This window comes from Coenobita brevimanus, chromosome 101, assembly GCF_032717465.1.
Source record: "Coenobita brevimanus isolate Jiangsu-jjx chromosome 101, ASM3271746v2, whole genome shotgun sequence".
In the NCBI taxonomy this organism is placed as follows: Eukaryota; Metazoa; Arthropoda; class Malacostraca; order Decapoda; family Coenobitidae; genus Coenobita; species Coenobita brevimanus.
In genome coordinates this window covers 71,421,807-71,434,964 of record NC_137054.1, presented here as the reverse complement: position 1 = coordinate 71,434,964, position 13,158 = coordinate 71,421,807, and positions in this window count along the sequence as shown.

Genomic DNA, 13,158 nt, shown 5'->3' with positions numbered 1-13,158 from the left:
TGAAAGAGGCACAAGGACGGAAGGGGAAAGAGAAGGAACACAGAGAGGAGAGGTATGGGAAGAATGGACAGCGACAGCAAAGGAGGAGAAGGAGGAGCGGAAAGATTAGAGGTATTTTAGCGGAGAAAGATTATGGTTAAAGAAGAATAAAGACGAGGAGAGGAAGAACTTAAAGGAAAACAAAACGGAACTGAAGAATGAAAAGAAGGGGCGAAGATTTAGAAAACAGGCATAAAAAGGAATGTGGAAAAAAGTTAAAAAAAAATGAGAACCAGGAAGGACTAGACGCTTGGAGATAAAACGAGGAAGATAAAGAGAGGAAGATAAGATTAAGAAGTAGTGCAAAGATGTGAGTAAGAGAGGAAGAGGATAAGGGTCGCTGAAAAGGGATACAAAAGAAAATAGCGACATCACTTGAGGCAAGAGAGATGTGGGGAGAAAAAAATTCCATAAAAACAATGATAAAAAAAGGGGTTTGAAAGGGAACGTACGAGAAAATGGCACGAGAAGAAACACAATAAAAAGTAAAGATGGGCTTACGTAAGGAGCACGGAGAAGAGAAAGAAAAAACAATGAAGAAAAACAAAGAAAATAAAGGAAATGGACAAAGTAAAGGAAGAAGAGAGTTAAATCAAAGGAAGTTAAGAGCAGAGAGAAGTAAAATAAAGAGTGAAAAATAAGGAGAAAAGTAAGAGGGCAGGATAAAAGAGGAAGAGGGAATGAGTCGAGGTGAAAAAAGAGTCGCAAGCAAGAAAAGCCGGAAGAGCAGTGAAGGATGGTTAGTGTGCGTCTGGGTGGGGAGAGTGGGGGTTGGGATGGGGTGGGGAGGAAGTGGGAGGAGGGGGTAAAAGGATGGATGGATGGGTGTGGAGGGAGGGAGGGCTGGGTGAAGGGTTGCGGTCTGGAGAGAGCGGGGAGGGACAGCGGGGAGCAGGGGAGATTGGGAGGGGGACTGGGAGGGGGATTGGGAGGGGGGGCAGGTGTGTCTAGCCCTCCTTAATGAGACTCCTGGGTCACCCGCTTGAGCTCCCATTTATCTGCTGAAAAATTTTACTCTTTTAAAAACTACCCTCCTTCACGACAAAATTATTTTCAAGACATTAATTCCCTGACTCCCATGGCGATTTTATTTTCATTATATCTGGTACCATGAGACAATTTTATTCGGTTTGAGGAGACTAAACTGGAGAGGATAGCTATACTCTTTATTAACCCTTTACAAGCAGAGATCCTTCCTATCCTTTACTAGTAGAAATCCTTCCTAACTTTAATATAATCGTATGGTGGCAGCCTGTGCAAAATAAATAACTAAAACAAAAAATAAAAGACACTGTATTTGAAGGTGATAATATCTATAATTAATGAAGTTTCTAGACATCATAACAGCCAATTCATAACTCCATTCTATAGCCAAACTTTTCCACTTTGAAAGACCAAGCCACACCTAACTTCCTAACTTTACATATAATCGCAAAGTGACAGCCTTAAAAAAAAAGTCATGGAAGTAAAGGAACAATATTTTCATTTTCAAACATCATCATAATAGCCAATTCATAACATATCCATTTTATAACTAGATCTTTCGAAGGGATGAGGTAAGCCATATCTAATTAGGCTACCTTATCAAGAGACAGGTAAAATTAGCCACACACGAACCTGGGACAGCGTCAGTGTGCAGCAGAGGTCTGGCATTTGGTACACTTAACCTTGACTTAATCACAAGTTTGTTGGTGGCAGTGATGTGAATGAACGGAGGTGCCAAATAATATATTAAATGACCAAGCAATCGTGATGCATAATCGCTGGGAACGTAGCAAGACCTCCGCTTCTCTCTCTCTCTCTCTCATACACACACACACACAGACACACACACACAAACACTGACATCGATTCTAGACACTGCATTCCTACTTCAACAATACTCTCACTTGTCATCATCACTCAGGCTCGCATTTCCGTCGGATAAGGAAGCTCCCTAACACATTTCCCTATGCGATTTAGTTTGCTTATTACACCTTATCACCTTCCCGTGTGTTAAGTAATTCTGGTTTGCTAATTACATCTTCCCCCCTCTTGTGTGTTGCTTAAGTCATTCTGATATCGCCATACTCTGCATAAATGACGTGCAACATTACCCAGCCATAACCAAAAATAAATCGGCAAGGAAAAGGCGTTAGGGAGCCTCCTTAAACAACAAGGATACCAGCTTCGTTACCACACTCTTCGTAACATTTCCACACCACCGATTTATCATTTCCAGGACTCATTTCCCTCATGGTCCCTCATTACCACACAAATGGTCTCCTCTTGCCTTGCCTCTCAGTGTCATTTCTCGGCAGACGTACTTTAGCTGTACTATTTCCTCCTCATTTTTTCATACTTAATAACAGTTCTTTCTCGATTACTACTACTACTACAACTACTGCTACTACTATTACTACAAAATCATCTCCATTTAGGAATTATATTGTGAAGATCAAAACCAACCTTCATAATACAGTTCACAACAACAACAACAACAACTACTACTACTACTACTACAACTACTACTACTACTACAACTACTACTACTACACCTTAACACATGAAAACTCTAGGACAGATGCGAGGAGCGAGGAAGTTATTTTATTAAAAGAAATGAAAACTAGACATAAACATCAGAGGATAATTGTTCTCAGCTGTTCTCCCGCATAACACATGAACAGCTGCGTGAAGCGAGAACGATAATACCCCCCCCCCACCTCTCCTCTCTCTCTCTGTAGCTAACTCTCCATCTGTTCCTCTTCCTTATCTGCTAAGTTATAACTCTCTCTCTCTCTCTCTCTCTCTCTCTCTCTCTCTCTCTCTCTCTCTCTCTCTCTCTCTCTCTCTCCCATTACAACATTAAAAGTAACACGAATTAACCTGGTTATATCAAACTGTCAATACATGTTAACCCTTTCGATAAAAAATACAAATAATAATAATAATAATAATAATAATAATAACTGCAAGTATAGCAAACTGGCTATTTCATTATTTATCTACTTGCTTATTATTTATTTGGACGCAATGACGAGTTCGGCGAGGCATGTTAAAAAACTTTCCACGAGTCAGCCCTGAACTCCTTCGCTACGACGTCCTCTGCTATCATCCGGCGTGGTCCATTTATTCATTTCCCACTCCCACACCCACACCAGCAGACTGCGCCGCACCCAACACAAAATCCCGCCAGGTGCATCTTGTGGAGCGCTATTTACAAACCACCCTGCCTTCCTGCGACCTCTCAGACGATTTCATTCATCTGTAAGGGGGATTTATTGACGCCAAGGGGTTAATGAAGACTGTTTATAGCTTATGAAATTCGAAAAAAAATCTCAGCTGAATAAAATCGTCTGTAAACAGCAAGGAAATAAAAAAATACTCTCAGGCTCCTATGACTCACTCTCTGCGGAAGAAAATCGTCTGGTGTGGGTTGGAATAGAATAGAAGAGGTGTGTGTGTGTGTGTGTGTGTGTGTGTGTGTGTGTGTGTGTGTGTGTGTGTGTGTGTGTGTGTGTGTGTGTGTGAGAGAGAGAGAGAGAGAGAGATCCAAAGAGGGACAAGATTAAACACATGACTCACACATATTTCAGGAACACACACACACACACACACACACACACACACACACACACACACACACATAAATTGTTAGATAAAGACAGATATGGTAGACAGACAGGTAGAAGAGACAGATAAATGATTCGGAGGGGTTACCTTATAATGACTTCCACAATAAACTGACAGCATCATGCACACAGGTGAAATAAATGTGACAGAACCATTAGACATATTCAACGTTGCAATTGATCGTGTTGAGTAACCTGATGCACGATGAAGCCAACCAGGAACAGGATTCACAACTTCACCTGACCCAACATTACCTGACCCACCATCACATGACTCAACAACACCTGACCCAACATTTGACCTAACATCACCTGACTTAACAACACCCGACCCAACATCACCTGACTCACCATCACCTAACCCACTATCACCTGACTCAACAACACCTGACCCAACATCACCTCACCCACTATCACCTGACTCAACAACACCTGACCCAACATCACGTGATCCACGTAACAAAGATCTGAGTTTTGCTTGAAAGACGGGGAAACTGCAGGACTTTCTCGTGCCCCTCCTGCTTACTAAAACTGATCTGACTTGCGAGAGGATAAGTGTCAAGAGTTAATTCGAATCTTCGCTGGAAGGACGAAGTAAGAGTAAGATTTCTCCAATGTTCAACTCCTGCATCCAAAAATAAATCTGAGTTGCTAGAGGAAGGTTATCACAAGCTAAATTATTTTCCTTTGTCTCCCTGTTTCATTGAAGGAAGGACATGGAGATGCTAGAATTATTCCATGTCTCTTTGCCGAAGTAATTCTGACTTGCAAGATGAGAATGGCTGAGCTAGTCTTCTGTCTTTCTGTAGGGAGGAGAGGGAGAGAGGTGAGCGCAGAAAATGTCCACGCCTAAAATACCCACAGTTTTTAAAAGTTCTTCATTATGGAAAGACAACAACCTCGGCCTGACTTGGACCCTCATCAGGTATAAATAGCATTAGTAGTAGTAGTAGTTGCAACCCCAGGCTTATCTGGACGTGAACCCGGTGGACTGCAGGCTGAAGTTGCCCTTATTCTGCAGCCCAACCCAGCTTTCGGGGGACAAGAAGAGCATGTAGTGATGTTTGTACAACCGGGCAGCTCCAACGCCAGGCAATATCGATGTCCCCACGTGAAGGCGTCCCTCTTCGGCGTAGGTAGGAACAGGAACGGCCATGACAGAGTAAAAGCAGGATTACGATAGGGAATTGACCGTAAGAAGTGTCCTGTGATTCCGGGGGCAAACCAATCCACGAAACCCAGCACAACAATGACCCAAACAGTTGTCATATCGGGCGCCGGGGTCATACATATTTCCATTCCGCCAAAGATTAACAATTTGCATGTATAATGGACTCCCCTGCGCCGGGCATTTGCGACTCTATATTCAATTTGGGTGTTTGATTCGCTGTACTGGCGGGACGGGAAAGCTAAACGGCTCCAATTACAATAACATTACGGCCTTCACCCCCAGGACGTCATTTTGGTAGTTCATCCTTGCTGCTTCCAGGCGACTCTACCCAATTTAGGAGAGCCGTTTGGATTTTGTAGGGCCAATGAAAGAGGTTAAGGCCAGACGCTTGTTCCCTCCACTGAAATTACCTTCCTCACGGTTAGGCTGGGTTTGACTTGGTTTGGCTTGGGTTGGGATGGATTAGATTAGGTTAGGCTGGGTTGGGTTGGATTATGTTGCGTCGGGCAGGGTCGGGTTGGGTTGGGTCAAGTAAGGTCCGGTCAGCTTCGGTTATTATTGTGCCACCTCCCCACGCCTTCCCCTGTACTACACGGGCATCCGGTAGCGCTCATGTTCTGATTGTCACACTGTCATAATGTAGAATTTCCGCCAATCAGAATACATTTATTTCCAGAGTTACTTCTCTCTGGAACCCGCATTCCTAGATTAGTTTCCTCCTAGACTTCAACCCACTGCAGTTCAAGGCCAACTATTACTGATATTTTATGAAGTTGTCACCTGTTACCTGGCATATGGATTTTTTTTTAATTTGTTTTTTCTTCCTCTTATCAACTTCTGAAAAAATATTATTATTATTATTATCATTATTATTATTATTATTATCATTAATATCATTATCATTATTATTATTATTATTATTATTATTATTAATATCATTATTATTATTATTATTATTATTATTATCAAAATTACTAATATTATTATCTGGACGTTGGTACTCCTCACCCTGCCCTAGGGTGGGAAAGAAGGTCCGGATAATGATGATGATTATTATTGTTATCAAGAAATGTCAGCACATTTCCTATCATTACCCATGCCACGCTGACTTAATCAAAGCGCGTTTAATGACGTAAATCTGTTTATAACGAGAGGATAATTAGATTACATAATCATTTCCACGCTCGCATTATTGTCCATACTGCAATAAATAATGGCCCTACTAGCATCTATTAACCCCTTCAGTTCCATTACATTTTTTATTTTACTCTTGCTATCAAACAATTTTAGTTAACATGGGATACGCCTTTTCGATCCCCATTTACCCCTTGTTAGTGTTGGAGAGGGTAGCCTTCATGGGGTGGCACCGATACGGCCAGGTGGTGGAGCTGCCTGGTTATACAAACGTCCCTCAGCTCCCTATCCCCGGAAATGAGGATGGTGAACTGAAGGAGAGGGGCAGCTTTATGTCTACATTTCACCAGATTCACTTTTCAGATGAACCTGGAGAAACAAGAAAAACAACAAGAATGACGACGACGATGAAGACGACGACGACGACGATAAAGACGCCGACGACAATGACGAAGACGACGACGAAAATCATGTATTAAAACTCTGAATGACGACAAAAAACTATAATATGCATGAACAGTTTCTTTGTCAGCCATGAACTACAAACCATCATCAATAAAAATCATACTCACGTCACTGGGAATTTTCACACATACAAAGCTGTCTTCTATTTTGTAATCTGTAACCTATGCAAAAAACAGTTCATATTCTCTCTCTCTCTCTCTCTCTCTCTCTCTCTCTCTCTCTCTCTCTCTCTCTCTCTCCAATATTTACGCTTCCTCTCCCAGTCCTCTTGAGCATCTTCTCTCTCCAAATGCACCTCTTAAAACTTCCTTCCTCCTTTCTTACAATTCCTTGCATCTTCCACTCACGTGTCTCTCTCTCTCTCTCTCTCTCTCTCTCTCCTTCCGCTCTAAGTGATTAAATATTCTCTCGTCCCCTCTCTCGCTCTCTTGTCTTTCCTTTTCCCCTCTTTCCGTCCCAGGCTTTCCATCCATGCTCACTACATCCTCCTCCTCTTCTTCCTCTTCCTCTTTCCATTCCTTCTATTCACGATTCTCTCTCTCTCTCTCTCTCTCTCTCCTTTCTCAGTCCCAGTCTGCCTGTCCCTCTACAATTTCTTGACCTGTTTGTCTGCCAGTCTCTGTCTTCCGTCCGTCCATCCGTCTCTCTCTCTCTCTCACTCTCTCTCTCTCTCTCTGTTTCGTGCTACCCAGCTTCCCTTCCATCCCCTCTTCCTCCACTTTCCTTTCATCCTTGGCCCCCTCCAATCCATCACTCCAAGCTAAATGAGGGTAAAAGCCCCTGGGTGACGCATAGGCAGGGGCAGCGTCCTCATCTAATCTTAAATAAAACTCGATTACTATGCATCACAGTCTAGATCGCGGTGGCCGAATGGTTTATGTCCTTCGGCGTCACGTCTGGACTCACTCCCTGGCAATGAAATACAATATGACGTCGATAAAGCGCTCTCTGATGTCAATAAAGCGCTCTGTGATGTTTGATGGGGCCGATCCTACCCTATTTATTGGTGTCATTTAAGCGTGGGCGGAAATATTTTACACCGTGGCTGAAGGAGGTACGATGCTTCAGTAGTTCACAGACTGAGATGGAGTCACGGTCTGTCTGGCTGTCTGTTTGTGTGTCTGTGTGTGTTTCTCTATCTCTCTCTCTCTCTCTCTCTCTCTCATTAAAAGTAAGAACAATTTTATACACATTAGAGGAGTGATGTTTCTAGTGATGCTTTGAAACTGACGTGGATTTTACACATTACACAGATGATTCGTCTCCCCTTGCCAGTCTCTGTCGCCTGTTTCGTCTGTGTCGCTCCTTTAGTCGTCCTCCTAGGCAAGTCAGAGTTATTTTCGGCTATGGATTCGTTGAATTTGTAATGATTTTGGTCGTTCCCCGTACAGGAATTTGCGTCGCTTCCTTGCTCGTCCCCCGTGCAAATCAGTGTCGCTTCCAGGATTTGGATTTTTGAATTATTCTGATTGTTGTCTCTATAAGATTTTGTGTCGCGTCCATGGTTCTCTTTTCTGAAATCTAAATATCATGTTTTCGATCCAGCGATGTTTTGTGATGATTTATGTCTCCTATTTACTATCTTTATTGGTGTAATCTAATAACAGTGTTCCTCTGAAATGAATGGTGTGGATTTCCGTAAATAAAGAGAGAGAGAGAGAGAGAGAGAGAGAGAGAGAGAGAGAGAGAGAGAGAGAGAGAGAGAGAGAGAGAGAGAGAGAGAGAGAGAAATTAAACTTACAATATACAACTTTATGGACCCAATGACAGGGTTCTTTTTCAGTCCCTCACACACACTCACACACACACACACACACACACACACACACACACACACACACACACACACGTAGTCTCTCAACATTACACTCTCAGGCCTCTATGACTCACTCTCAGATGAATAAAATCGTCTGCCACTAACTGGAATAGCAATCTAGAGCTGTTCCCACCATTAGAGGGTGAATGGTACACTTATCAATACTCAAGCTCCGACGACCCACTATCAGCTGGAATAAATACCGTACACGAATATGGTACACCCCACTCCACCCTCACACCCTTTCCACACCACTCCACCTCATACCATCCTACCTTTCTGTTCCACTCCGCGCTACTCCTCTCCTAATGTACCATGGGAGGGCTGCAACATTCCCTTCTGTCCCTCTCTCATCGCTACCCCTCCACCCACTACCACTCCAGTACCCTCTCCAATACCCACACTGCCACTGCGATAACTATGGGTGCAAATGTGAACCTCTACCCATTACGACTCCTACTCTCTTCGATTCTGGAAGCTCCCTAGCACCTTTTCCTTAGCGATTTATTATTTATATATTACGGCTGATTAAGAGCCTTGTGCACGTTAATTATGCAGAGGATGGCAACGTTAGAATGTTTTATGTAACACGGGCAGGGACAGTAAGGTGTAATGAGCAAAATAAGTCGCTTAGGAAAAGGTGTCAGGGAGCTTTCTTAACTGAAAAAAAAAAGTGGGGCACGTCTAATTTACGCGTCCACGAGAGGAGAGAGGAGTAGGAAAGGCGAACATAATTTTGCAGCTGACAGTACATATCATCAATCCAGCCCCCTTGATTCCGCTTCTTCCTTGACAAACACTTACGCCTCTCCCGGGAGCCTTCAGCGAGCCATAGCCCTGAGACGGAAGTTAGTCGTGGCGTGGTTGGTGGAGGATCAAGGAACAGGAAGCTGGTTTCTCGAGGTAAAGGTGAATCCAGGTCATGTGTGCTCCTTACGGCTTATCAGGATGGCAGGTCTTAAATTCTTCCACCATTAAAATTATTCTTAACTTGTGCATAAACAAATGGAATGAAAAAACTATTACTTGAAGTCACTCATAATTCTGGCAAGCTGTGGCATCGAATAAAGAAATATTTATGTTTTGCGTTGTAGGGGCAGGCTTGCATCCATTGAGTAATAGATAAAAATAGCTAATTCTGTATCTATTTCCTTACAGTGTGGGGGAGGGGGGCTACCATGCAAATTAAAGCCTTGTCTCAGTAAAAAAAATATATATATATCACATACCTGGTTGACTTTAAAGTCGCTAGTATAAACACACACACACACACACACACACACACACACACACACACACACACACACACACACACACCAACCTCCCCTCACATACACAAACACCCCCCCACAAACACAAACCCTCTCACACATACACATACAAACCCCACCCCCATACATACACACACAAACCTCCCCCCACACATATACACGGCATATCCACCACATTCCTGGAACCTGAAAACAAAAATACTGCCGATCCGAAACCAGGCCCAAACATTTTTTTTTTTTTCCCCCAGAGGAAGGGCCTCCTGGTTCTACTCTTTCACATTATTCGAGGGGAGACTAAAACCAGGGCGCTCATAAAATATTCCTGGGATGTAATCAGCGCCAGACCACCGACCGCCACGCTTCTCCATCTAAAACAAAATCAATCCTGCATAATTTAAGTGGTTATCCAGGGGCGGCGGCGGGAGAGTTGATAGAGAGCGCAGAGAGGCCAGTGCTAATATTTGGCCTGCGTGGAGTGGTGGGGGTGGTTATCAGGCAGGTCGGTGTTATCAGGGCGGGGTCGCTGTTATCAGACCGCGATACCCAGATAAATAATTAGAAGGGACCAAGAGGCGCATTTACAGAGGCTCTTTAGTTATTTTTAAGATAAACGTGAAGGCGTATTAATTCCTTAGTTATTTTTACGATAATCAAGGAGGCGTAATTATGGAGGATCTTTGCTATTTTTTACGATAAGTCTATGTAACGGCTGACATACTTAAGACTATTTCTCGTTTGCACTGTCACATAATTTCCACTCTTTTTTTCACTGTGTTTGGCAGTCGTAAGAATAAAGACAAAAATATATACAAGCACTGAAACACAGCTTAAACTTAGGAGGGTTTATAAATATAGACCGCAGACAGGCCAGGTTATAAATACTCTACGACAAGAAGCACATTGCCTGAGTTAATTCAGTGGCAAAAGAAAGAAAGAAAGAAAGAAAGAAAAAGAAAAAAATCCTCTATCCATCTTTCCCAGGCAATCATCATTACTCACTTCCTCCGGTCCTGATTACAACTGAATTTAATATCTGAAAAGGTTATAAATAAAGCAAAAGCAGAGGCCAAAACTACAAATCAGAAGTGGTTGTGTGTGTGTAATTCACCGGGTCGGTCAGGATCACGTGATGGTCGTGATCGTCAGCTTTTACCCTCCCGGAAGGGAGCTAAGAGCTTATATAGTCCGATCTAAGGGCAAGGCTGTGACCTTCACACACGCACACACCCGTCCCCTTGCTCAAGGGGGACAGTAACCACCCACTTCGTCAGTGAAACTTTTCGCAACCTGAGCGAGGCGCGAACTCCCATCCACCAGATGGCGAGCGAGAACGTTATCACTGAGCCAGCGAGCAGTGTGTGTGTGTGTGTGTGTGTGTGTGTGTGTGTGTGTGTGTGTGTGTGTGTGTGTGTGTGTGTGTGTGTGTGTGTGTGTGTGTGTGTTTACTGTTTATTTATTTATTTATTTAGAGGAGCAGATTCTAGACACTTGCTCTAAAGTACGGTCCTTAAGTTCAATTACTCACTTACTAGAACACCACCTCTAGTTTCTCACTCTTTAACCCCTTCAGTACGATGCGTCTCGCCTAGTACATAAAATCCCTCGGCGTTGGTCTCAATAGAAAAGACAGTATGCTCCCGAGGTAAACATTTTTCAGCACAGTCCTTAATAAACACACATCTTTAAACATTAGCTGGATCGTAATAAAACTGCTTGCTATGATAATGGTTGTGTAAATATATAAAAACACAACACAGTAATTACTTAAACGTGGAAATCACCAAAAACAAAAATAATATCATTCCACGCACGCCTCCCTAGCACAGTACTCCCCCCTCTCTCTCTCTCCCTCCCTCCCTCCCTCTCTCTCTCTCTCTCTCTCTCTCTCAATCCCACTGGCTCATCCATGCCATACAGCTATGACAAAAACACATCACATACACATCCTAGTTTCAGTTCCAATCATCCCAGCACGCCTCTCACCTGTGCTCACCTTTACCTGGCGTGGGATTAAGTCACCTCAAAAACGCATCAGGGAAGTCGAGAAAAACCTGCATCTGATCTGCCTGAACATGGAACTCTGGCACACGAAGCGAGAGGAAAGATTTGCATGAATAATCCACACACACACACACACACACACACACACACACACACACACATTATTCGCTTACATCTTACGTGGCAATGATACTGAATTTATAGTTGCCATCCACTCATTTGATATAATTCTACCAAGTGCCTCTACAATGAATGACAAGCAAAATATTTCGTGCGGCCCAAGAAACTATATGCAGGTTTAAGTGGGGGAAAAATGGAATCAAACAGACAACTGGTGATCTAGTTCATAAGGGTTTAATTCCAAGGAACGGTTGGGGTGTACTGGTTGCATAAAGCCGCTCACGGAAGAGAAACTGGTCACTCACCATAAATGTCTAGAATAAACAACCTAGCCGCGGGACTCTACACTCTTGACCTGTAATAAAGGACTGAATGATAGTCGGTGAGTGGAGCTAGACGGCAAGGGAATTACTGCAAGATTCCTTGAGGTGAATTCCATTTGAGGGTATTAGATCCCAAGAGTTATTTCAGAGTGACCGCGAGAACAAGATCTGAAAGTGATCCTACCCTACTTAAACTGTAGCTAATCTTCATTCAACTCTAAGGAGCTTTGCAAAACATAGCATTTAACACTACAGGATGGAGGGTGAAAGACTGATGAAGAGAGTGTATGTGAGTGAGGTGGAGGGGGGAAGAGGGAGGGGGAGGCCGAGGATGAGATGGAGGGATGGGGTGGAGAAGTATATGAGAGAGGGGGGTGTGAGTTGGGAGCAGGGCAGTGAAATGGCGGGGGACAGGGCGACTTGGAGGCGATTTGTTTGTGGCCACCCCAAACGGGATTGAGGCGTCTGGCAATAGATAGATAGATAGATAGATAGTACAGTTTCACCTCAAGCTGTCTAGTAACTGGTAAGCATAAACCGTGAATTAAGACTGATTTGCACACTCCTAACATACCAAGGCATTTCTTTCCCCTAGCATTATTTCTTTTTTTCCTTGCACCTTCTTCTCCTTTTGCTTCTTCTTCCTTCTCAATCTCATTTTCATTCAGTCTTCTTTCTCCTCTTCTTTTTCTTCTTCTATTTTGTTAAACTGCTTATGTGCAAATGTACCCTAAAATCCTTCCCTTTCTGTTATCTGCACCAGGCAAAGGCACTGAACTACAACAGACTTCGAAAAAAACTAAATATAACCACAAAATTCTCAGCAAGACACTGCATCATAGCCCGTGACAATACTCAGACGACCTTCCCTATAATATCACTGTGCAAATGAACTGAACACACGTAACATCAACGAGTCTTTAACCCCACATATAAATTTGTATGAACTGCCGACAACAAGGTGAGTTTAAACCCTGTGCTGATGAGAAGGTGAATATTGTACTCTAATGTTTGATATATTTTTTTTCCCCTTTTACCATCTGACCTGAAGCCAATCTCAACCTCTTCACTCAGTCTAGAAGAAACCAAACCTTCTTTAATCTGGACTAACGTAAATTCTAACATTACTCCTCACCTGGTTGGGTCATCTCGATTACTCTCTAAAGCCAATATATTTTAAGTTGAGCGAGTAATCGTAATCTTAAAG